Source organism: Platichthys flesus, chromosome 12, assembly GCF_949316205.1.
Source record: "Platichthys flesus chromosome 12, fPlaFle2.1, whole genome shotgun sequence".
NCBI classification, from domain to species: Eukaryota; Metazoa; Chordata; class Actinopteri; order Pleuronectiformes; family Pleuronectidae; genus Platichthys; species Platichthys flesus.
Window position 1 is genome coordinate 9612722 of NC_084956.1, and position 26150 is coordinate 9638871.

The 26150-nt window shown below is 44.9% G+C and overlaps 1 protein-coding gene across 2 annotated transcripts in view; it reads right to left on the reverse strand.

Moving 5' to 3' along the window:
* Positions 1-26150, reverse strand: part of zmiz1a (zinc finger, MIZ-type containing 1a) — a 98574-nt gene that overhangs the window by 66706 nt on the left and 5718 nt on the right. For both annotated transcript variants that reach the window (XM_062401018.1, XM_062401017.1), the window contains exon 2: positions 8000-8122. The gene's annotated coding sequence lies outside the window, so the exon portion shown is untranslated. The remainder of the gene's footprint in view (positions 1-7999; positions 8123-26150) is intronic.

The following is a 26150-nucleotide window of genomic DNA, read 5'->3' on the forward strand; positions in this document are numbered from 1 at the left end:
GAGAGATCCCGTAAAAAGTTAAAGGAGGGTTGCAATATCTGAGGAACCTTAAATCTGAGGTGATATAACAACTTATCCGGTTCAGGGTTGTGCAAACTCACTTTAACTCACTTTAACGTTGCTGTTTCAACCAGGCTACATAGAAACCAGAGCACGAAAAGAAAACACGTTCTCCTGCTGACACCATGAGAACGTTCAAATGTCCCTCTGAGCATCTCCAGCCGCCTTGCGGGTGCAAGCCCTGAACCTTCCACGATAACCACAGAGCCACTGTGCAGCCCAGTGCCTCGCGAATACTCTTAGATTTATTTATTTATTTATTATATATTCCATTACCTCACTCCGTGGCTGTCTCGTTTGGCAAAAAACACATGTTTGTAATCAGACGACAGCGCTCCAACAACAGATGATTGCAATCAAACTGCAATTAAGGCAACAAACCCCCCAAAATATACACCACATTAGCAAGAAACAGAGAGCAATGGTTTAAAGGACCAGATGATGAAAGAGGGGTCCATTGTTCAGTAAATGAAAATGGAAGAAATCATCCACGTGCTTCGTGCTAATAGTTTCTTTGCTCTTTGTTAAACAACAGCAGCTGTTATTACTAGCATCTATTGAATAGATCCAGAAATCTGCCTGTGGTTCGCTTATCTCTAGAACCGCCCAGCTTATCGACCTTGCACTTGGCATTTGTATTGTATTGGGCCAAAGACAGAGCAGTGTCATATTTGGACATGTGATACGTTCAGTATTAATAAACACAGAATAAACAGTTAACTGAGACACATCAACGGAAGTTACGCTACAGATCGCTACAACTGCGTGTTCACGACAACTGAAGCTTTTACGACAACAGCCAAAACTGAGTCGTGCTTCACTGAACTCTGAATAAACTGGTGACCATCTCTTTGCACAGCAGCGGTGGTGCAGCCTCAGGGTTCTGTGGACTGAGGTCTGCAGCCGGTCTTTACTTGCCATGTCTAAATCACTGCAGGTCACTTTTACGGTTTCAGAAAGAAAACTGCAACCAGCGTTACCATGGACCAAGTAAACAGCCCATTCCAAACAGCAGGGTTACAACAGCCACTGTACCAGTTATCAAAAGAAGGTAAACCATTGCCAGTGGTATTTACTATTTAGATTTAGATTCCCCCAAATAAATTCAAAAACCAAAAAGAATTAAATATCTTCATGAATATACACATTTAAATAAATATCTGCTAATTTTGATAGCTAAATATCTTCAAGAATCACAGAACACAATGGTCACATTAATTTTTCCAGCTACAGTATTTAAGAAGAAAATCCGGCGATAGAGCTCAGTGAATTTCAGCTCTACTACATCTCGCTGTATGCCACCCACACTCGCATTCAGTTGACACAGGAAAATTAAAACGTTGTGCTATTTTTAATTCAATACTTCATGTAAATTCTTACCTCCTACAGACAACTGACAAGACTCACCTGCCTGCCGCAACATCTTTTCATTACAGCTGCTACAAGTTTTCGGTGAAAATAGTCGACTACTATCAGTCAACACTCGAGTGCATAGAGATACATGCTGGTGCTTAGGTAACGTTTTGTTATAAAACAATGTAGCTACAAGGCTGCTTTGCATTGCATTCAACAGGACACGTGTGTTGCAATGAAATCAAATGAGGCTAAACCACACGACAAGTAATCGAATGTCTCCCACCAACGGCGCAAACAGCTGCCAACACATCTCTCCATCATATGAAAGTAAACCTGCAAGTTGAACTATAACATCAACCTGCTGATTTCCTTTCACAGCGCAAAAGGTGGACGTTTGACCAAAGAGCCGAGTGAAACGCTGCCTTACAGAGGAGGCATTAGGCGAAAGATTCAAGATGTACTGACAGAGTGCTGGAGCTTTCAAGACAGCTGCTGGAGTTTCTCTCTCTGTCACTCTCGCTCACACACACACACACTCCACTCCCTCTCTCCTTTTTAGCCAGTGACAGCAGGCACCCAGCGATGACATGAGGAGTGTCTCTGGCAGCCAGTAAGGCAGCACTAAACAGACAGAAATATCTGCTCTGACAGACGGACGGACCGTCAGCCACTACACCATACATGCAGCTGTCACTGAGCTCACCGCTCCCCTTCCCAACCCTCTGGTTTGATTCTCCCACCTGCAGCTTCTCTCTGGGGTCAGAGCGGCAGTTCCCTCGTTTTCCTGCCTTTCTTGCAGCTACTTTACACCGTGTTGAAAAGCTACACCTACACTGAGGACATTGTGTTTCGCTCCGTTTGGCTCATGGCCAGAAACGAGGGGGTAGAGGGAGGAGGGGTGAGAAGGAGTTTCAACTTTCACAAGGCCAACTGTTGAGCGTGCGGCCATCGTGCACTTGGTCAGTGTCGGCCTGCACAGGTTTAGCTCTTTGCTCGGTCGTTCGGTCGCACTTTGTCTTCGCTATTCCTCTTTGACATACAAATCTGTCCTCCCTCTCTCTGTCTGTTTAGCTCTCTGTTCCTCAGATACAGACGTTCTCAATTAAGAGGGTCAGGCAGCCGAGTGGAGAAATAACTGCAGCTCTGGTATCTGGAGCTGGAAGGACTCAAAGATCAGCAGCAACAAGAAACCACTGCTTTAACGTGCTGCGCCAAAAACTGTGGGCTGTGGCTGCCTGTGTGTTTTCTTGTGCATGTGAGTGTGTGTGTGAGTGCATGTTGCATAAATCTGCTCAGCGCCGACAGGTTGTCAGTGACCTCTGACCTCCATATTCAAACAGACATGAATATGACAGAACTGCTAATGTTGTGATTGGCACAGAGCTGTCCTCGTCCCCGCAGGAAAGTCGATCTCTACACAGTTCAATTTAAAGATTGTGGCATGAGAACGGCGTATAATCACTCACACACACACACACACACACACAAACACTTGTGCACTGCCAGACACATACGTGGACCAAATCTTCGCTCCATCTAGAGAGCTACTTTAATTGCTTTGTTTTAGTGGTCCCCTCTGAATGGAAGAGAAGCTGGGGGCTGCAGTTTACAAGACACATCTGCAGGTGTTGCATTTCAAACCGAGAAACTCACGCTGGGAGAAGGAGCAAACACAGGCACACAGATGGAGGACTGTACAGACAGATTGTCTCTCTCGTGCACACACACACACTGCAGGTGCAGCACTGCTCAGTTCTTTCCTCCGCGGCATCGAGCCTGAAAACGCTGGCCAGCCATCTATAAAAAATACTGACTTTAATGTGCAACAACGTAAAATATATGACAAGACAAAGCTGAGGCGCAGTTTACTGAGCACAGACCTGTCAAATCCAGAGAAAGAATGTGCTTATCAATGGAGCTCCTGCATTGTGGCTGATGCTTGGACACTAAAAGTCTAACAGAGCCATAAACACCCCAACTAATGTGGCCTGGGGTCATGTAGGTTTAAGATAACCTTTCCGACACCAACCCTTTGTGAGAAACTACTTTACACCGAGCGGGAAACACACACAGTATCTCCCCTCCTCACAAAATAGCTCTTTCCGCACCCTTTTATTTCGAAACCTCTCGCAGCAGTGTCTCTATGAGAATCAGATCTGTTTGTTAAAGCTGTGTATCGAGTAGTGTGGAGGATCTTGGGTAGGATGTCTCGTAATTCAGCGAGAGAATGAGCAATCAACTAAGCTTCCCATGGCATCCGACAGACGCCAGATTCAATCTCCTTTTCTTCAAGCGTCTCTATTGTCATGTGCCTACACACTGGTGTGCACGCCACGTTTCTGATCATCTATGCAAATACGCCACAGATGGACAAGTATCTCATTGAGAAACATGCGTGTCGCACTTACAAAAATTATAACTCTTGCATTTGCCTGCATTGTTTTTCCGTCTATCTCCCTATGTCTGCCATCCTTTGTTCATTAGGAGTTTACGTGTGACTGTGATGCTGGCGTCCTGCCACACTATGTGTGTGAAATTATTCAAATCAGGACACCATGTTTCTTTTGTTTACTGCCTTGAATGGCGACACGGAAACAAGGTGGGCTATTCACGACCACCATTTCTCAGTCTCACTCTCGCACTTCAACTACCACCCCCTTCTCTCTCCTTCCCTCTGTGAAGCCTGTCACGGTATTGGAGGAACGTCCTAGGCATTATGGGAAGCCATTAATGAGTGTATGGCGTGGTGTTGTGATGCGCGGCATATTGCAGCCATTCATCAGTGCCGGGAGACACTTGACAGGCGGACAGCCAACAGGTTGTGTAATCATATAACACAGCCATGTCAGGCCTGCCACTGCTCCGTGTCCCATTCAGGCCCCTAATGTTTTTTTTCCTCTGGGTAATTGACGATGCCAGACAGAGAGATCCAGTGATGGATAACATCACAGACCAACTGGCGCACAAAGATGCCGGTCGACCGGAGTGATGTCATTTCACATCACATCAACATTTGAAGACATTTAAAGGAAAATGGCTTATCTGGTCTTATTATCATTGTTTCTGTTTTGGTTGGATAACTTAAAGATCGTCTTGGTAGTGAGACCTGGGAGCAAGACAGATTCGGTAAACCCAAGTCGGACCAGGCGAGAAAAACTCTTGGTTACATGTTCAGCTAAAAAACTAGATTATACTACAGGTTTTCCACAAAGAGAGTTTACTTGGATGGGCTGCCCATCTTTGATAACAGTGACCAAAGTATTCACCCAAATTAGCATTTTTTTAAATATCAGTTTTTGATAAAAAACAGATATTTAAAAATTGTTATTCAATGGATCTCCATCCATTGAATAACAAATGGACAATCTCTAAATTTGCACATCTCACAATACCATATAAGAGCTTTAAAGTAGTGTTATGTGCTGTTGCTTCTTTGCAGAGATGTGTGCGGTACATTGATTCCATCCGCTCCTCCTTGCCACCCTCTCTCTGTCAATCTCTCAGATATACCTTGACTACAGACCCAGAGTAAGACGAGAATAAGACCCAAGTTGTATGAAACTAGAATTTCCAAAGAAACAAAAAGCCAGGAAACTTGACATGTTCAAGTATTGTGGTATGTTCCAAATTAGATTTAATGACTCATAATTGTATAAAGGAGTAAAAAAAGTTAGAGAAAAAGCATCCAAATGGCCTGTATAAGATCATTAATGCAAGCTAAGATCTTGCATTAATGATGTCAAAACATGACAAAGTGAATGTGTTACTCCGGGGACTTACAGGGTACCTGGAATGCCATCTGACGCTGACTAACGTGTTGCAACTACTTCAACTCCTCTGCACAACACAACTCTCATCAGAGAAGTCGAGGTGGCCCTGAGGCAGCGTTAGAAGTTGTTAAGGATGGCAAGTATCCTCACACAACCTGTTTTGCGCTGTCCCTAAGCTGGGAAAGAGAAGACAATGTTCTCTCTCATCCTCCCACTCTCACCATTTTATACCTTTGCTTGTTTGTGAGATGCCTCTCGCAGCACACAATCCCAAAAAAAGAGGCCGGCTTGCGTGTGTGTGTGTGTGTGTGTGTGTGTGTGTCTGTGTGTGTCTGTGTGTCTGTGTGTCTGTGTGTCTGTGTGTCTGTGTGTTAGAAAAAAGGAGCCGTAAGACAATAACCAACATGAATATCACCAGCGAGGATAAAAATACACATTCCTCTCTTTTGAATATCATCACAGTTACCTAAGCTGCAGCACCCTGAGGTGAAACTCCTCAGAGAATTAGTCTTGATTATTCTCTCTCATCTTGTCTACGTCTCTCACCTCTTCTCTGTCAGAAACATACATTATAAGATAAAAGTGCACGGGTGATGGAGAAAACCATGGAAAGAAAGAAAAGACAAAAAGAAGGATGGACAAAAAAAGGATGATGGACACATAATAGAAAGTATAAATACAAAAAAATGAAAAATAAGGCTTTTTCTTGCTTTATCTGAGAAAGTCATGCAGCACAGTCAAACCCTGAACAGACTGTACAACTATTTAGTTTGTCTGTCAAATTGTTAAATCTGAGTTGGAACTCAAAGTAGGCCTGAGTGTTCCGGTGTGGTCGAAGCACTGAATGTTAAAGGAATTGCTCTAAGGCCAATTGTAAAATTTCCAATGCGATGTCATCAATTGTGTGTACAAATTTCAGAAGAGATTCTGACAATAAAGTACGATCGAGTCTAATCCGATTTGTCGTAAGATGTCCACAATGTCCACGAATTTGAAAACGCTACTCACATGTTGGTGTTCACGCTAACCATTTCAGATTTGTGAACTGATTTGATCTGATCAGAAACAGCCCGGTTCTTCCGCTGAGTATCAGCTGGGAAACTCATGATCTCAGACCGCACACGCATCACTATTTTATGAACAAAAAAAAAAATACAAATTCTATGCTTGTGTTACGATATTACTCAATTTATGATAGGCCACATTGAGTAGCGCTAATAACCTTGTTGCTCCGTGGCATCATGTCTGGCCAGAGTTTACGTCATTGATTTCAAAAAGCTCTGTTTTGGCCCCGTTCATATCGGCTACAGCGGCGACGTGCTTGAGGTCCGTAGCTAAGCCGTAGCCCTGTGACCCAGAGCTATAAATTTCACATGTAGTGTGGACACAACATCACCCAACCATTGCACGGTCAGACACACATGCACACACTCTTCCTCTCTCCTAAATCTCAACTCCGACGCCTCACAATGGGCACAGTGTTTAGTGTCAACAGTGACCACTCTATGTGGCACTAACATTAAAAATGCATCCAATTAAAGCTGCAGGGGACAATATTCCTCTGTAAACGGCAACAGTCTGTAACATGTTTGCAGCAACGATAGGCTTTCTAAACAAATCAAGCCAGCGGAGCTCCACATTACTAATCCTGGCTCTCTGTCTGGCCAAATTCTGCCTCAATTGCACAGTTGTTTGATCGACCACTGGAACACTGTGTATGTGTTAATGTGAGAGGAGAGGAAAGAGGGAAAACGGAACGGATATGAGATGAATAACGTACGACAGCAGCGGGACAAGTGCGGTATAAGTTGTCTTCCTACACTTTCATGTGTCTGCAGTCGTGCTCAGTCACTCTCTGCAGCCCCGTTCTGTCTGCGGCACTTGTCACTCAGCCGATGGTCGGCGCATGTGTGTTTCTACGTGTGTTAAACCTGCCACATTCTGTGCTCTGACGTCCGTGTGCTAATCGCTCTGGCTGATCCCTGCTCGTCGTGCACGCGTGTACAGTATGTGTCTGTGCCCGCCTGCATATACGTGTGCGCGTGTGTGTGCTTGAGGCAGATGTTCCCAAGGCGGTGCCATTGCTCAGCGTACACACACACACAGACACGTGCTGCACTAAGGAAGATTAACCAGCACTTTATTATTTATTTGCCTACTCTATAATCTCTGGTAGTAAAGAATCCAGGAAGAAAGGCAAGTAGAAAACGAGACAACCCTTTCTGGTTCTGGTAGAAAAAAATGAAGGTTCACGTTCAACTTGACCTTTAAATTTGAACCACAATTAACTGACAATAAGCTGCTGCTCTTTGAAGTATCACGTTTTTCATTTGGACAGTGCTGTGCTGATTTCCAATTTACTGCCAAATTATTATAATATGTCACTTACAGCTCTAGAAGGTGGCAACACAGAGCTAGAAAAACAGGTTATTGTTGCATTGGAAATAACCTAAGAGAGCACTCAAATACAGAGTCGAAATGTTCTCAATGGGCAAGCTTTGGAAGTGTTTTGGAAACAAATTGCTCTTGAATCATAGTGTGATAATTTTTGTTCGTTAGGTATTGACAATGGCCGCAGGGTTCTCGCCGGGAATTGGCAAACACAGAGCCCGACAGGATCCTGCACAGCTCCTCGTAAACTGCAGCTGCACTCTGCTCCGTTCCCGGTTCCTCCCAGGCCGCCAGCCGAGGAGGTTCCAGTCAAAACCAGCCACATTACAATCTGTGCCATGTCGGGGTGATAGAGAAGCCAGGATGGAACCAAAGGGTGCACACAATCACTGAGCAGTGGATTAGACTAAAAATATCTTTACCTGTGTGAACTTCGACCTTGGTGGTACTGCCGCTGTGGTGGCCGCCCCCTCCCCCAACCCACCCCTCATGTATTCCTCACGCACGCACGGTCCCTTGCTGACCCCTCCTCCGGTAGCGCTGATCTGAGGGGAAGGAAGACAGAGGGGAAAAAAGCCTGTTAGATTTCTTTTAATGGAAGGCCAGGGAGAACCTGATTCAGACACAGGACAAATTTATCACTGAGAAATTCATCCCGGTGGTGAAAAATGTATGCAGGGAGCCTGCTATCCTGCCCCATTTACTCTGCCTCCTCACCCTGCCCCAGAGTCAATGAACCTCTGAACAACAGCACTACCCATCACATCGCCGGGCCTCCTGTATACTGCAGCAGTTCCATATATCCCCCCAACACAATACCCCACCCCCCATTGCTCAGGAACAATGTCCTTCCTAAAGGTTATCAGCAGCCTGACGCTTGGTCGGCCCTCATCCTGAGTCCATTACACACAGAGCGGCGAGATTCACTGCCTTAATACACCTCTCTTAGTTTCTCCTCACTGCTTCGCTGCGCCCTTTACAGGCTGATACAAATCCAGCGTATAAGCCCAGAACACACACAGACACACACAGGTTTTGGGAATGGCCTATACAAGCACATTGCAACTCTTTCTCTACTCATCTGCAAAGCACTTGAGTTTGGTCGGTTTTTCGTTTTACTGTTTTCGTTCAGACGATGATCCAGATTAATTTAATTTCCTGTCAGCTCTTTCTGCAAAACAGCTGTGATTAGGCCACTGCATGTTACCTGCCCAGCACCAAACATCACACAGAGACTAAATCAGAGCTGGTTCTGATGAACACGGTGGCGCATTGAGAAGTTTAAGAGCCAGTTATATCTGTCAGGCATTAATGGAGGCCAAAAACAGAGCTGCAAAGTGATTATTGGACTTGTCAGGCGACACAAACACATGACTCTGAATCAATGCTACTGTGTCTAAATGTGTGGTGCATGTGTGGACAGTCAATATGTTATTCACAAGAAGTTCTTGAAGTTAAAATAACTTTTTGTTAGTGTTGAGTAGAGCCTAACCAATATGTTTTTTGGGGGCATGGGATGATTCGCTGGTTTATCTGTCTGTCACTAACTGATACGCCCGAGTCTGTGGACCCTTACTCGCACATGACTGGAATCCTCACAGGCCAGAGACACAAGAGATATGGACAAGTTGGCTTCTAGCAGTTTTCCGGCAGTGCTTGTTTTGGGGCCATAACTTTGATGTGAGGGCCAATGTGAGGGGGTGGGATGTATCAGTTATACATATTCAAAGTGAAGCCTGCTGTTGCTAGCTTTTCCAGGCTTACCAACTCTAGCTTTAAAAACATAAACCTAAATACAGATCTTTTCCACATTGTTTATTCCATAAAGTAAAAAGTTTTCATAGAGTCAAACATATGCTGACACTGATATGTGTGTGAAAGTCTCCTATGGGCTGTGGTCTATCAGTCAACCGATGTATCAGTCATGTGCTGCTGTTGAGTAATTTAATCCTTTTTGAATTGTGTTCTGAGGCTCAACATCTTTTAACGTGACACCAACATCTTGAGTCTGAGACTGTTGAGTCGAAGAATTTCTGGTCAGCGGGAGATAGCCAATGAGGAACCTACCTGACACAAAACAATAGGGAAGTGAAATCAAGTGAATTGCTTTATTGCGTCAGCGAGTATCTCAAATCGAACCTGAAAATATATCCTGTTGATATTCCGACGACAACCCGTGGATGGTTTAAACAGATGGTGAGAATGGATTGAATGGGCCCCCCCCCCCATACGTCTTAACACCTGCTCATTCACTCATTTAATCCATGAGGGGAAGGGAGCACACTGAGGCAAATACTGTGGGAAGAGGGGGTTGATTTTGGACAGAGGCCAAAAAAAGAAGAGGACAGTGCGGGGGAGAAACCCATAAATACGCGGGGAGGCGAGCAGGTGTCGCGGACAAATGAGATTTACAGGGTCTACACCGCATAAGGTGCTGACAGGTAAGCCTATTAGGTTGATATTACCCGGCTATAACATGCACCGATGGACACTCCTAAAAGTGAGTGTGCGGCAAGCAGGTAGAGATGAGGGGTGTAAGAAAGACATTAGAACATCAAAGGTTCGTTTTACATCAAGTTCATAGCATTCATAATTTTAAAAAACAATGATTTTCAATTGGTTTCATTGATTTTTATTACCTCGCCAAGGGGGATGTTTGATAGTTAGCAGGATTTTGCAAAAATTACTCAAACCGATTTTCATGAACTTCTATGGAGGAGTGAGGCATGGCCCAAGGATGAACTTATTTAGTTTGTCTGCATATGCAGGACTGGTTTTTTTTTTTAACACAAAAGCCGGCTTGTTTAAGGGACTGATACTTATGTGTGTACAATTTGGTGCCTATCCAAATAAACATCTGGGTCTGGTTAATTTACATGTGGTTTCATAAGTGGTCTGTTGGGCTCGGCGGACAATTGTGTTCTCTAAGTTCCAATTCAAGTTATGTTTCTTATACATCAAGTTCATAATAATCAATAATGGCACCTTTTTTCTGTTGGTTTCATTCATTTCATTGCATATTTTTTCAAGGGGACATCTTCTTGAAATCGTACAATAGATAGAGGTTTAGTTTTCTTGAGATTGGTAAAAAAAAAAAAAAATCCGTTAGATGTTAAACAACATGATAAATTAGATATTAAACAACATGGTAAAACATTACTGCAGATATTAGATTGGATTCCATTTCAAAAGCAATACTGGGCAAATGTTTTTTCTCTGAAATGGCATCAAAGCCAGAGAGAGCTAAATACTGAGATGGCAGTGCATTTCTGCATATTGGCAACCGCCGGGAAGCAATCATTGAAGAATGCAAACGTTTATGAGAAACTAAACGCACTAGAACATGGAGCGCAGATCTGCAATCGAGTTTCACTTGTAATACTGCATGAGCAGGCGAAGACTACAAGGAAATTGCTACCACTCGAGTTGCACACTACAGATGGTGTTGAGAGCAACACGGCACAAAGAAATGTGTTCCTTAATAATGTGGTGAATATTGCAGTGAAAAGCTGAGTGTGTCGTACTGGCTTCTGCAGACACCAGCTCCCCCCCCCCCCCCCCCTTTCCCTCCTGTCAGAAGTGTGAACTCTTTCATCCCGGATATAAGAGGCTGCCGTAAAATCCTCAAAGAAACTAATCGTGTTAAATGAGGTTTGTGTCTGTATCCATGACTTTAGACTGTGTTGTTTGTGTGTGTGGGGGCTGTGGGGGGTTATAGGTGCCTCTGAGAGACTAAAACCTCCTGTCACCCCTGAATCTTAAACCTATGTCAACCACCCGAGCCACTCATCTGTCTCCCCTGTTTCCTAATCACACGTGGTTTTACACTTAACACTTCAATGCTGGTAATCATATCTGATCAAGTGGCTGTTCATTGACAGAGATAACCTGATTTTCTGCACAAATTCTTCAAAGTGATTCAAATGACGGAGATGACAAAGCCCCAAGTTTGCTTGTTAGAAGCCCTTAATACCACAAGGTTTACTTTAGCTTCCTGGGGGGAATCCTAGTCTCAAGCGGCTTCTCAACTCATACAGACGGACTCGCTCTCGTGCACACACACTCGCAGACAATACACACATACACGCACACCTTATCATCCAAGGATGAGGAAGCAGCAGGGCTATAAAACCCAACCTCATCTCCTTAAAACAGGCAGGGCTGTCCCTGGGCGTCTTAACACAACTCATCAACTGTTAAACCAGAGAGAGAGGCAGAGCAGTAAAAATCAATGCCCCCCAACATGGCAAACAGCAGTCAATGATGTTAGCTGCAAGAGGAAGGACCCAGTGCAGCAAAGGTAAGGAGAAAGGGGGAAGGGGGAAGGGGGAAGGGGGAAGGAAGGACAAAGTCCATGTTAGGCTAAAAGCAGGAGGCTAATATATGTAATTGATTACCTCGATGCAAATAGAAGAACTCTGAAAACCAGAGAATGCAATTTAAAGCAGCGGAGTCTCTGGAATCGATTTGCACTGGGAGCAAGAGAAGCCATTTCCCCCCCTAGCCAAGATAAAACACTTTACTATTAGCTGTCAGATACTTATCAGGAGGAAATTAGCAGAGGAATACCATTTTCCCCAAACAAACAGGTCAAGTGTTTCTCCTCGCTGTCATTCTCTACCATTCTGATATCATCATCTGTTATTTCCTCCTGTTTAAATGCCAACGGTGAGGAGGCTAAGGTTGCGATCTTTTGTAATAAAAAAAAAAAAAAACAGCAGGAGCCTGTTGTAGTTTGATACAGAGAAGATGAGGTCTCCGGTTCACCTCGGCTCCCAGGGAGCCACCCCGGAGCCTGCCAGCGCCCGCACGTACACACTGACGCAAGTCCAACTCCCCAATCTCCCAGCCAGATCTCACCAAAACAATATTTGCGTTTTTTGGCCGGGCCGTCTGTGTTCCTGGCTGAAAAGAGAGGAGGAAAAAAAAAGAAAAGAAAACACACATAGAGTAGAGCACAAAGAGATGTAGAGGCAGGCAGCAACCCACACAAGGCAGCCTTGTCGGATAGAGGAGAGGGCAGCTCGGCGTCAACATCAACACCGGTTCTGCAGTCATCGCTCAGCAGGTAATTATGATAACAACGTGTTCCCTAGGCAGCTACTCTCTCTGATTTAGTTTCTGAGCACTTACCCTTCCTAAAATCTCCTCCTGATAACATCTGATATAATTACAAAGTCAAGATCCTTTTCAAGGAGTGCCCACTTATGTGTCTCTAGTTTGGTGTAGTAACTCTCCCTCCTGTGACTACTCGGTGATGCTTCTCACCTTATTATGTATGCTTGGTAAAGGTGTGACACACAGTGCCATTCCGTGACATATTTGATAAGGATACTAGGACATAAATGAACCTCACCTACCAACTCAAGCTGCTATGAGCCCTCCATTCCCTGCTATTGCCTTCGATTGTAAACACAGCCCTGCCTGGTGTGGAAATACATCATTTCATTGTGCCTGTTATCATCCAGTTTGAACAGTGGGAGTTTGGCCCTGAATGGAGTCAGTGGCTTGACCCTGTTATTACCTCTGTGGTGCGGCATTTTCCTTGGCTGTCATCATAGCCGACCCCTTAAACAGCCAGCGCCGCGCTGCTACAGGGCTAGGCTGTTGACATACTGAAGACATTTAAGATAATCCCCGAGATGTCTCTGTGTTTTCCAAGATTACATCTTCAAAGTGGGGAACACGGCCAACAGCCTATACTTGAAAGGGAGAGAGATGTGGAGGGCTCTTGTTCTGAAGGAGGGGGTGGAATAGCTCAAGAATGCAATCATGGTTTTAGAGTGGAAGAGGGCCTGTCCTGGCTAGCTAAGCAGGCGGGACGGTGGTGGAGGGGGAATCAAACCGGAGAGAGAAAACACACCTGTTGGACGGGACTATACAGAGGGAGGAAAAGGGAGGACTCCACCTGTGTGACCAAACAAAGGGTGTAAATCACACGTTTGATCTCTGGCCCAGCTCTCTGCCTTTTGTAGTAGTCTTGTATGCCGTCATGTTAAGGTTAAAGTGTCAGGTTTAGAGAGTAAAATCCACATAAAATATGCCAAACTACAGTTTACAGACATGAACTCTGTGAACTCTGGAAAATTAGGTCCAGACATTTTTCCCGTATTGCAGGAGATTGTTTCGGTGGGACACGTTCGCAACAGGAACCTTTCTGGACCCTTCAGACAAGGAGTGGCACCAGGGTAGAGCATGCAGGAGGCAGGACAGGACATAATTCCAACGTGTTTTTGTTTACAAAACATCAACACTGGCAACTAATCCTTTGTGCCAAAAGCTCTCAAATCTTGTTGTCTTTCCAAGTTCAACTGTATTGCACCTCTTCTCCATTCTTCCAGTTTGAAGTCCCTCTGACATTTTAATAGGGGGACTGGTAGGAAAAGCTCCAGAAAATCCCCAGAGCAACTGATTTGGACATTTGTGTTCCCACATACTGCCCCCCTGGAAAGTTTAAGAAAAATTTCCTAACTTCAGAGTGAAACCAGCAAATGATGTTATGCAGTTATTTCAGCTGGAAGTTCTTGTTATCCAAGATTCTTATTGACATCACAGGTTTGTGTGGCATGTGAAAGTTGTGGATACTAAAAAGGCACAGGAAATCTATCCAGCCAAACAGGGTTGCATTGTGGGAAGTGTAGGGTCAATCATCTTTAGAGCTTGACTTTGCAATGGACTAAAACTTGAGACACCTCAACCTCTGCTGAATCTGAATCCCAACTTTCATCAAGTCCAATACTAAAGAAGTTTAAGTAAGTTTCTGTAGTTCATTCGTTGTTTATTTCAGTCCAGATGCCAAACTATTAGAAAACAATGTGAAATGTATGGTAGTAAGCATGGATGTAAAGTATTAGAGACTATTGGGTCTTAAAGTCATCTTTTGGATCAAAATGTGACAAAGTGTGGTGTTAGCCAAGTAAAGTGAAGTTGGACTGTATTAATCCCCATGGGGAGATTTGTCCTCTGCATGTGACCCATCCTGTACTGTGCTGTAACTCCAGTGATCATGACTTAACTCCTGCATGGCCTCCAGGCAGCTCCCTCCCACTGTGTGCTTACATTCTGCATCAACAAAGCATTTTAAGATATTTGCATGGCGTTACTTTATATCCCCCAGTGGAGGGTTAGCCTTAGGGATGCTAAATGAAATGTGTCATACTCAAATTACTTAGGAAGTATTGAATAAGAGGAAGAAATTGTGACTCATGTTTGAAACAAATGTCAGCAGTGACGTCCTCTGTGGCTCTGAGCACCTCTCAGTGACTCATGGAAGCGTTTGTGAACGTGGCTCTGATGGACAGAGACGGTTCAGTTTCCAGCCTCTGACTGGCGGAGCGATAACACTGGTGCTAATAATAGCTTGAGAGTATTTTGACACAGTTCACCGGGAAGAACTGTGTAGAATACAGAGGCAGTGACAGCAAGTATAGCATGGGGAAAAACTGCTTCCTCTTTGTGCACACTTCTCTGTCTCTGCTCGGTGACATCATCAGTGAGTCAGCGGCCAGAGCCGGGATCAAAAAGCACAGAGTGAGGTCTGTCTATTATCAGCTGCACACACTGTACACCACGAGACGGCACAAGCAATCGCACAACCACCAGAAGGTCTTATTTTTATACAGTCGAAGTCGAGACGGAGGAAAACAAATCTGTCACCGGCAGGAGGCAGAGGCTGGGACTGAGTGGGGTCATGATCCCGGCTCACAGAGAGGAGCCTATTGTGGAAGCAGCAGCAACCAACGGTCAGCGTGGAGAGGCAGAGCACACAGCAGCAAAAAACGGATTCAGGTACAGTATGGTTCCTGTGAGCGAGCTCTGCGGTGGGCCCCTCCTCCAGCCTCCAGCCTCACTGGCCACGGTTGAAAAATTAATGCAGCAAACTGACAACACTTAGGGCCTCCCTCGCTCTCTCCTTCTCTTCCTCTCTTTGCTCCCCTCCCCATGTACCAAACAGGATCAATTACCAAAGCAGGGCTCCACTCAGCAGTGCTAAAGAAACAAGAGGCACTCTCCATCACAGCTGCGTGCGTGTGGATGTGCAAGTGTGTGTGTGTGTGTGTGTGTGTGTGTGTGTGTGTGTGTGTGTGTGTGTGTGTGTGTGAGGTTCAGGCAGGCTTATGACGAGCAGAAAGAGGAGAGGAGGAGGAAGAGGAGGTGGTGGTAATAGTCTGTTTGCTTCTCTCTAATGACAGCGGCAGAGTGGATTAGTGAGCCTCCTAACCCATCAGCATCACTCCTCCCAGTAAGTGACAGAGCATGTAAATAACCAGTCGCGGCCACTCGCAGGAACCAAAGGAAAAGAGAGCGGGGGACTAATAAACCGAGGAAGTCTAAATGTGCGGCTATGCGAGCGTTGCGTCCACCCGCATACAAATGAAGGCTCGAGGAGTTCCATTTATACAACATCAGCCAAGTTATTCAAATGCGGCACATCTGACTGGAGAGGATAACATAAAGAAAGGCATCAGCAGAAATGGCAGCAGGCAGTAATCCCCCGGCCAGGCCACTTGTGTTTGCCACGCAGGCAGGCAGGCAGCGCTGTCAGTGGCGGCACCTATACGAGCCTTATCAGTGGCAGCCATGGGGCTCTTCTAATAACCCCGCTGATGCTCTGCAGTTGCAAGGACAGCCAGGGAGACGGACAAACAGACAGGCGAGCAGATGGGTTTCACTTCCCACTTAAAGAAAGACCCTGAGCTGGAGGTATCAGCCTGTCGCTGCGTGTGCACACACTCTGAGTGCAGCTACTCGTTTCCGGCGCTTTGTCGCATGCGATGTTCCAACACCTTCGTGCAGGCTGCCACTCTCCTCCAAATGCACTCCAGTGCCGCCCGACCCACCTATTAACATTAAGTACACACACACACACGCGCGCGCGCGCGTTCACACACTGCATTTATGACAGCGTTGTCCAAACTCAGGCACGCTGGCACTGCAGCCCCTCTGACTCTGGCATCATTATCACCATTCAAAAGGTCAAGCACAGTGCTTCCAACCTCTTCTCTGTGATTTATGCCTTTGTGCTATTACTTCTGTTCGCATTAATCTCTATCTGTAAATCTAATCACGCCGCCTAGCCGTCGCAGCGCCTGGCACTCTTAGGACAGAAGCTGCAGCCGACAGGAAGCGGCTTATGTAAATACACCAGTGTTGACAAAAGACGGGCATCACTCAGAGCCTCGCTGCCATGACGAGACGCACTGATCAGGGCACAGATAACAGCTATCACTTAACTCTTCTTTCTTTTTATTTACTGTCATTATTATCTCTTCATCCCTCCAGCTCGATATACTTTTCATATCTCAAGGAGACATTTTTTTTTTGCTCGCCTTCAATAAATAGGTTGTTGTTACTGTAAGGAATAAAGAAATATTGAGACAACTGTGCTGTGAGGCTCCATTTCTAGTCAATGAATAACTCGAAAATTGACACCATTAAATGAGAGGGAGGCCAAGAAAAAAACAGAGCAGATTTGTCAAATAGAAGCGACTTCAGGCATTATCTGCGTGCATTTGTGTGAGCAATCATTACCTTCAGAACAACTCCACAACCACTTGAAGCGTCATGACAACTTTGAGTCGTGCGTGCCTCAAAGGAGCCTTGCAGCACTTTGAGCAGAGTTGCCAGAAGCGCAGGTCCGTGGCCGCCACATGCAAGTATAAAGACTTAATCAGGTCTCCTGTGTGGAAGTAGAGCTGTGCTTTCGCAGAGAATTCCTTCTGCACGGACTGAAGGGAACCTTGGCGATGACACAGAGAAGCCTGCAGGCCTGTCAGCTCATCTCCGTGCAGCTCAAATCAGCACTCAGCTCCGGAGAACTTGCACTGCCGCGCTGACACGCACTCATACACTGGCTGACACGAATCTCCAGCATCACTTCAAACCATCCACTCAGTGCCTCAACATCATACTCGACATGTGGCGTGTGTGCGAGATTTTCACCACAAACCCCGGCTGAATCATTCCGGCTATTAAATTAGATTTTGTGTTGCACACGCTCATCTCGAGATCAAGTCCTGATATGTAGTTGAGTGCAAATCCAGCTAGACCGGGGGCTGCAGGGAAGAAGCAGTGTTAAAGGTTGTTTTGAGTCTGTGTTTAATAGTGTACATCAGTTTGTTGCATTTACTGTGCTGTATCAAAACCCTGATCTATCTACACCAATATGTATTTTCATATCAATAAAACATGATCATGTGATAATTCATGTCTTAAAAGACTATAAACCATTTCATTTTATTATTATTATTTAATGAGCAAACAATGGCACCAACCCAATGCTATTAGTTGCAATCTGTTGCAATTCAACGCCTTTAGAAAGCACAACATGCCAGAAGATTATGAGATTTAGGAAATCAAAACAAAGCCCTAATTCCTCCGACAGATATCAACTCAAGATTTCAAGATGACGACTGATATGTTATGTGCCACTAAAATGCAAGGAGAGAGCTTTTAATTATTGATGGTGCTGGAGCGGGGAGATTTTTAACCGCTCTCCTCCTGTTATCAATCATTAATGGAGTTTCCATCAAAAACACTTCAACCCCTCAAGTATCAAATCTCTCTTGAAGGTGGAGGGCCCACATTCAAACATCCCACTTAATCAAAGGGGCACACAATTTGCTTTTTCCCTTTCTCTCATTTTTCGCTTGTGCAAATTAGGATAATAACAGCGAAAATTGCCAAATTGTTCACGGCATTAGGTGTAAAAGTAGGCATTTTAGTGGAGGTCTTCTTGTGACTGATGGGGGTTAATGGGAAATTTCTGAATGTTGAAATCGGAGAGGGGGGGAACAGCCTGCCAGCAAGCGTTTCTCTCTCTTTTTTTTACTTTCCCTCTCTCTTGTGCCGTACATGAGCAGAGCTGTTCAAAGCTCAGTGTATCTATTCCAGCCCGCTCCGCTCTGTGAAGCTGCAAGGCCTGCCCGGTCAAAGTCATACAGGACACGACGTGCATCAGCGACACTCACACAGAGCCACAACGCTGCTGCCTGCTACCCTTTGAAAACAAGCACAAGGTTACACACAGAGCCATACCTGCACGTAAAGATGCACAAACGCACAGCAGAGTCAGCGAGAGTTCACAGCTTCGGTCCGACTTTAAGGGATCCGCCAAGACCTTTCAATCTCAAAGTTCACCACCCAGCAGCGGTTGCATTGTGCAAAATGTAGCTTTATCGCTACAACATATTTTCCTATAATCCCACAACCACAGATGCCACATACACACACACACACCTAATAGGGCTGCATGAACACAGTGGCTAAGTGATAGCAAAAAAAAATGAAAGAGTACTCCTAATTACCCATCAAGATGGTTTTTACAATCTTCTGTGTGCTAGTAATCTGTGTCATGGCGGAGAGCCAGCGGCGGCTCGGTTCTGTTTGATTTGTAGCCGCAGCTGAGGAGCCGGTCGCACACCATTTGAGCTGCAGTGGCACTTTCTCTCTCACTTTCTCTCTGTCTCTCTCTCACCACCACCACGACTTACCACCCCCCACCCCCCCACGTACGCACTCACACCGTCCTGTTTAACTGGCCCGACCTTGCCTGTCATCAGGTATAAAACACCTTTTCCAGGCTGCTGCATAACAGGCACATGAGGACACTAAGTGGATTCCGTTGGAGAAACTTCTTTCCTCAAGAGTTCAGGTGATAAAAAAGAAAAGTTAAAAGAGAGAGAGAGCATGAGGCTTCAGGATTTAGGACACAGGGCTCTGCTTTTATTTGAACATGAGCGAGACATGCTCACACATACTCAAGTTCTGAAATTACTGGTTAGCCGATGGATTACTGGATTGACAGAGAATGTATCACCTTCGCCAAGTCTTCAACGTGTCTGGTTTACAAAAAAAAAGTGCTACACCAATTTCTACCAAACTTCTTGGAGGGATGGGGCCTGGGAAGAATCCATTACACTGTAAGGAGCAGATGCTGGAATAAATGTGTCTCTTTCTTTAACATTGCTTCATGTAACAATGTGTATTTTTCTACTTTTGTCAATTTCTTTCTTCAGGGAATAAAGCAAAGATCTGGATACAAATGTTTTTGTATAGGGCCGATTTTTATGAGTGTGTACAATTCGGTGCAGATTAAAAAAAATATTTAGTGTTTCACACCACCTCCTTTTTCTGTTTGTTGGCTGGTTTTCATGTTAGTTTGTAAGAAAGATTACCCAAAGACTAATGGGCGGATTACACACTCTGCTGTGGGCCGTTCTAGTTTAGCATTGCGACAGTGTATTATATAACATGCTTACAACTCCATTGCTGACGTGCTGAACATTTATAAGTTAATGTGTCACAACTTTTTCCAGGGTTAATCATTAAATTAAGTATAGGAAATTGAAATCTTGGCCTGATGATTTGAATAGAGAAAAAGTTATGAGAGTTATATCATGTTTAATATGTCTCCTAGTTGTAGCGTTACCTTATCTAAATAAAAAAAGCCTGTAACAGTATGTGTTGAAGATGTCTTAGTCACTAATGAGACACATTACAGAGTAAAAGGAGATATATGGCAGTGAATGAGAATTATTGAGCACCGACATGAAACTATGAAAGAGTGATTTATAAAGTGTGAGCCTTGGCTATGCTACTGTAAGTGAACAGAATTAATGCACAGAGCCAGCCAGCTAATATTTGCTCAGTAAATGTTATCTGAAATTTGCAGCGAGACGTTACATTGGCCAAGAGTTTGTCTGGTCATATGAGACGTTCTAATCCAAAGCCAGTGCAGACGGTCTAGCCTACAGCTCGAATTTGTACAGTATATTAAAGACAGTATGTAAACATGTTTTTTTTTTTTATATAACTCGCACTTGTAAGAGCATTTGCATTCCTGCCAACAAGATATTAAAAGGTCCAATTATCTTTTTTAAAAGATCATTCTAAAAGTAATGTCTCCCAATTATCTCTTCACAGCCTGATTCTCATCTCCAGTAAACAAGATGTCGAAGAGTTCAGTCTGAATGGGGACTGGCGTCATAATCTGCTCGTCACACATGCTATACAGCCTTTTACTTTGAGACGCTGCTGACTCATGTAAGATGAGCTGAATCAAAGCAGCTTCACATAGAGTGACTCAGGAGGTTTGTCGAGGTCGAGTGCACCCAATGCTTTGACTTAATCAAATGGGTCCAATACTTTATCTTAAAAGGACCATACCTGTGCATTTGCAGACCTCTGAAATAGCTGCCCACAGCCGTGTTTTTTTTCCATTGACTCAAAGGTTCATTGACGTGCAGCCTCTCTGCACAACAAATTGGCTGTGAATTAGGAAAGGGGAAGGTCATTTTTCTGCTGCCATTGCCAGGAATACAGTTAATGCAAAAAGTATAAAAAAAGTGAATGAGCTCAAGTCTCAGGTGACCAGAAACCGGAAGAGACTCTACCAGCACCTGAATATTTCAGCAACACACAACTATGAATGCTCGCCCCATGTATAGGCTATGTGCATATCTACGGCGTAGCCCCGATGCAGAAGCATGAACTGGGCTTTCATGATGACATTGGTTTGAGATTTTTCATTTGTGGATACTGGGAGGAAGTGGAGATGCGCCGTCTAACTTTGCATACAGTGTTGAACCCATTTACAATCAACTGTTTAAAAAAAAATGTCATAGCTGTACAGGCTAATTTCCAAGCTTTCACACGGCATTTGGTTTCCATTAAATTCTACTTGAAAATCAACGTGTGGAGCACTGAAGCTTATATAAGGTAGATAATCCATCAAAGAGTCTGCTATGTGTGGCACTAATGGAAGTGAGAAGGCAGGAACAATTTTCAAATCTACCTAGTATCAAAAAACTGACTGACGCAAGAGAGAGGGAGCAGTGCTTTGACAAGCCGCGTTGTCAGGAAATCAAATCAGAACGACAGGTGATTGAAAACTGATGTGAGAAGGAGCATGTGAATTTAGTTGTTTGTTGCTCTCGGATCTCAGATGTCGCCGCGTCTTCATATCGGTGGGAGTTTTCACTCTCTGCTGTCGCCTGCATCACAACATTCAGATAACACACCTTAAGGGAAACTAAATACTCAATGCATTGTGATGGATTAGCTGTTCCAAATCTCTGCAGGCTAAATCTGATAATTTTGTGAAATTGATAAAGACAAAAGCAACCTGAGGGCTCGAAAATCAGTCATGTAGAGTCATGTAAATTACCGTGGAGGAGTTTTGTAGTTATTCAGTTACAAGATGCAAAAACCGTGGAGTCCTTTAATCGTCCAATTTCATATTTGTTCTTGTCACTGAGCCTGAACTCTCCTGTTTTGAGGTAAACGCCACCGCAGCACCTGAAAACTGAGCGTGATCAATACACAGACATTCATTTCTCAAAAAGGTTTGTAACGTTGTCAAACTTGTCAGACGCCGAGAATGTCAATCCAGAGTTTTACTGTTTTTTTTTTTTAACACAACTGAACAGCCCCACTTAAGAGCCTTTATTTATTCTGTCATTGGTTTTGTCATTAATAAAAATGCCCCGGGCACAGAGACAAAAAAAAACAGTTAAACTGTCAAAATCCTTCTTTCACGTCAACTGCACATCATTGCAGCTGATGAACAGGTTGATAAAGCCCACGTTTCACTCTGCTCTCTGCACCTGTGAGTCTGAGGAAGAGCTTTATCTGAGAGACAAGACACTGCCAGCTCAGTTTGACATACGCAGTCCAAAAGACAGATGCTCCACAAAGAGACAACAACCAGCTTAATACCCTGGTGTGTGAGTGTGTGCGCGTGCAAGCACTGCTGCTGAGTGCTATGTGAATCTTAATGAGAAAGACAGAAACATAGAGACACCAAAATGTGGAGCTGGAGCTCTCAGATGTCTGGATTGGCGGCTGCTACTCCTTGTGACCCTGATGCTTCGAGCCACAGATCAGATCGGGGACACTGCGCGACAGATGTCTGCCCCGGCGTTCTGTTCCAGGCATGAGTGCTGCTGGCACACACCAAAGAAGGGAAGAGAGAGAGAGAGAGGAGGGTGGGAGAGGGGGGAAGCAGAAGGGAGTGAGAGAGGAGAAGATGGATGGTATGGAAAAGGAGAGGAGCGAAAGAAAACTGAGACTAGCAAGGAGGAGGAAGAAAAAAACTGAAAGCGGAGAGGGGAACAGGAGAGTTCAGCCCTTGAATATCAGACGTCACACCGGGTTTCGTCGGCTGGACGAGATCTGCTCTGTCATGTTTCTGTCAGGCAGCAACCAGTTTGGTCAGAAAGTGACACGGCAAGTTAAGACATACCTCTAGCTGTGACTCTCACCCTGACTGACCTAGAGGGAGGAACAGGAGACCTCACATGCACTAAATCACCATTAGTCTCTTTTCTTTCAAACCAGGAGGCTGTCACACACTAGATAATGAACTTGTGAATGAGGGAGAAAAACACACACACACAAGCCTCGCGTCTGAATCCACGACAGAAAGGGCCTGATGAAACTAAGGGAGAGTGTTTACAAGCCATTGATGCCTCTGCACATAACTCAACACATGACCTCTCGCACAACGACTCTGCCCCTCCACTTTGAGGAGCAACATGCAAAAACGAAGATGAGAGACGGGAAGAAAAGGAGCTAATTATAGCAGCGCAGCAGGATGCCCAGAAACAAACTTGATTATCATCATCGTCAAGACGGCACAAAGGAAACCTGCTGCCTCCCCCCCTTCCACCACAATCCAATAGAGAGGCTTTTAGCCTTCGTAATGATTTAGAAAGTGACAAGTCAAACAGATTTACTGCGACAGCCTGAAAGGGACCAGCACGAAGACTATTATTGCTCACGTGACCAGACCTCCTCACCCCCGCTCCTATACACCCCCACCCCCACCCCCACCCCCTCCTGCCTGTTCCAGGGGACAGCGAATAATACAGCCGGCTCAATAGAGGCAGGCAACTATAGCCTATTCAACCCCCCCCCACCCCCCTTCTAACAGGGAGGGAAACGCTCTGCTTTGTGGAAGTTGTTAGTTACTTAAAGCAGCAGCTTCCCCCCCCCCCCAAGATAAGGATCTGGTCACGGAAAACTTGTGGCGCAGGGTAAACGGAGATACCTTTGTGCAGTTCTTAACACCATTACCAGAGGTTTATCAGATTTAATGAGCCGTGAATGTGACGTGAAATGTTTCAGCTCACGGGAGAGCACCTGACAACATCTCCACAGCGGCCTTGCACCTTCCACCTGCCATGAAACTCTATAAAAGCACTTATTTAACTGCAGAGGAGCTTCATTAAAAAGGCATAAAACGACTATGGCACCACGCATTTTATTATTAATAGATTTTAAATAAAGAAAAAAGCTTCCCTGCTTGTTTAACATTTATAATAATCAGAGGGTATCTGTTGTGCCCTGAGTGAGAGGATCTACATTTGACAATTCCATCACCCTGAACTGTGGAGTAAGTGTGTGTTTGAGTAGCATCGGTCCCTCCGGGCTGAGATGCTTCGGCCTGGTGCAGTCATTATTTTTTTCCCTCCGTCTCCTTTTTTCCTAGAAGGTGAAAAACACCTTAGCTGTTCTGAGCTTTGAAAACAGAGCCACCCCTAAAACCATCAGAGCTGGCGGCAGAGGGATGTGTGCAGAGAATTCTCAAGGAGCAGAGATCCCCGGGCTACGCGGATTCATTTTCCCCCTTACTGGCTTCCAAAAACAAAGGAATTCCAGAGAAAATCAGGGCAGGACCTCACCCCAAGCCACCACCGCTGCTACTACTACTACTACCCCCACCTCCCTCCCTCTCTCTGCCTCTCTCTCACACACACACATGCACACTCACACATTACACGGCTACATGCACCCACACAAACAGACGGCACAGCAAAGGTGACTTCATGCAACCATCACAGAGACACACCTCCTCTCTTGTTATACAATCATGTTGATTTGCTATCAGGGGAGACATGGTTACAGAGACATGACAAGGAGAAGACGCCGAGGGTGTGTAAGTGAGTGTGTGTGTGTGTGTGTGTGTGTGTGTGTGTGTGTGTGTGTGTGTGTGTGTGTCAGGGGGGGGAGTTTGGCCCTAATACATATTTCAGAGCCACGTCTGTTGCTGCTGACCGCCGCTAACCAGAGTTAGATATGGGCTTCCTCCACTTAGGAACGTATTAGCAGGACATTGAGCAACAGACTCACGAGTGGAGTCCGGGCTGCGGTATGGCAAACTGCTTTCCCCTCCACCCCCCCGCTCCAAAAATATGAGCCAGACATGAAACGTGTGATGTCCTCACGTGTATCTTTAACAATGTCAACACATGCCACTCAGCTTCCACTCAGCTCCCACCGGGCGGCCAAGTAAAGGTTACCGGATGACTGTGAAAGCAATGCCGCTAAGCTGTGTAACGACTAACGTCTGTAACATAGAGTTATGGTCGTTGTTGGGACACAGTTAGAACTCAGTTAGAACTCATTTACACCGGAAAATTTACTTTGACTGAAAAAGTGTTAAGTTATTATAACAAATTAGGACGTCATCAAATCAAAAGCCTCTTCAGAATAATATCTGTAAAAAAAATACAGTAGACGACACTTGACACTAAAATGTTGCTCTAAAATGCTTAAAATTAAGTTCATTTTGTGTTTGGACTTAATACTTATTAGCGAATAGCAACCCAGCAGCCTTTAAAATCATAAAACACAAGAGCCCTTGTTGTTTTGTCAATAATGTTTGCCAGATAATTAAAGAGCCCTGGGAGACAATGATAAACATTGTTTAGAGGCCGATCCCTGGCAAGCACCAAGCAGTGTATCATCGCTGTCTCCGGAATACACATGATTAGCGTGGTCTCATTACTGATATAATAAACGACGTGGCTTTGGTTTGCTGGGAGGACGCACTTGCAACAGGGGTAGATTAGAGGAAAGTGGTGAAACACATTGCCTTCCGTGTAACAACCCGGGAATAAAGCAGGGAGGGAGAAAGATGGGTAGTCTGAGGCGGCAGCAAATAAGTGCTTGTGATATTTGCAAAGTCAGGTCTGCAGCCGGTTATAGCACTTCCAATCATATATTACAAATTGCTGAGATCGCCGTTTAATAAAGTGGACTTTTAAATTCTTTGCTTCTTCATTTGTTTCACTCTAGATCATCACCCCTCCCTCCTACTCCCTCCATCCCTCTCTCTTTCTCTCCCTGAAGTTAATGCTGCAGCTCGGCCCCGGCCCGCCAGCTCCATCTCTCTTTACAGTTGGTGTATCCACACAGAAGGTTTAAAATATGCCCCTTTATCTGGGCCGCCCAGGCGGGAAAATGAAAGGGATGTCAGTCCTTAGAACCCTGGGAAAGCGGCTGGCTCAACCACCGGTGTCAAAACCAAGGGGAGGGCACCAAGCGGGCAAACACGCTGCACACGGTAATGGACTGTTTCTGTCGCTGAGCAATGTCGTAGAAGCGGAAAGAAAGCGGTCTTAGTAGGGCAGTGAAGCTCAGGATTGTATGCCTTTATGATTTAGGGGGCTCTCCGAAACAACCACAACTGGCTTTATCAACAGAACAAAAGAAAAACAGGGAAAACATCCTCTATTCTGCAAACAGAAATACCTTTGTTAATTTACGGCAAAGACAAATTAGAACTAC